Raw genomic sequence first — 1,213 nt, forward strand, 5'->3', positions numbered from 1 at the left:
ACACACACACACACACACACACAGCCTCACACACACACACACACATGCACACACACACAGTTGTGTCTCTCTGTGTGTTGTGCTTCTTTACATCAGAGACGTTCAGTCAGAGAAATAAACCAAATTCTGCCGGGAGTTAAAGGGACAGTTCGCTCATTCTGAAGTGGGGTTCTGTGTAAAAACAGACAGCACTGATGAGCTAAAGGCTAGTCTGAACACAGCTAAGACCAAAGAGGACTGCTGCTGTCTGAAAACAACAAGGTGTTTATGGAAACATTATTTTACAAACTCTTACATCAGCAGCAGTTTCTCAGTAATCACAGAGGACATTTGGAGATGCAATAAGCAGCAGCAGTTAGCTGTAGCACTTCTGGCCAAAATAAATCTGGTGACGGAGCGAAGGGTGAGGAAATGTTTGCAGGAAAGCTGTTTGAAGGCAGAACCTTCAACCTTTAGCTGCGTTCAGACTAGCCTTTAGCTCATCGGTATTTCTCAGAACTTTAAAAAATCAACAAAATGGAAATATTAGTTATGTTTTTATTGTTGTAACATGTGGTTTATATTATTTTCTTTCTTTTAATCGTTAACAGTAGACAGATTATTGTCCAGTAAACTGATTATTGTGCGATTAAAGAGCTATCTGCAGCAGGTAAGATATTAACAGTTCTTCAACACGTCTGAACCCTTTAAGCAGAAACGGAGCAGAACTTCAGCTAACAGTTCATATTTTTAATTTGCTCTCGTTCAGATTAACAAACTCTTCTAAAACTTTTTAAAGTTTTGAATCAGCTCAAATGTTTCACATCCAGTTCATCTGATTCTCGAGTTTTTTCTCTTTAATTCCAACTTTTCATTTGGTCTCCTGCAGCTTTTCTCCCCAAGTGAAACATAAAACATGAAGGGAGGTTTTCAGCTGCAGGTCTGAGGAGCAGAACCACGAGCTGAAGACTATGAACTAAGTGGACGTTAGAAGCTAAACAAACAGAAAGTTGGAATAAATGAAAGCAGAGCTGCAGACAGATGTGGACCAGATGTTCTGGAAAAATCAGAACTTCAGACCCTCATGAGGTCGGTTCTGCTTCAGTAAGTTCATCTCCAACTGAGAGCTGTTCAGATCTGGATCAGGGTCTGGGTCTGGGTCTGGATCAGGGTTCTGGGTCTGGGTCTGAGTCAGGATCAGGGTCTGGGTCTGGGTCTGGATCAGGGTTCTGGG

The sequence above is a fragment of the Kryptolebias marmoratus genome, linkage group LG22, assembly GCF_001649575.2.
Source record: "Kryptolebias marmoratus isolate JLee-2015 linkage group LG22, ASM164957v2, whole genome shotgun sequence".
Lineage (NCBI taxonomy): Eukaryota > Metazoa > Chordata > Actinopteri > Cyprinodontiformes > Rivulidae > Kryptolebias > Kryptolebias marmoratus.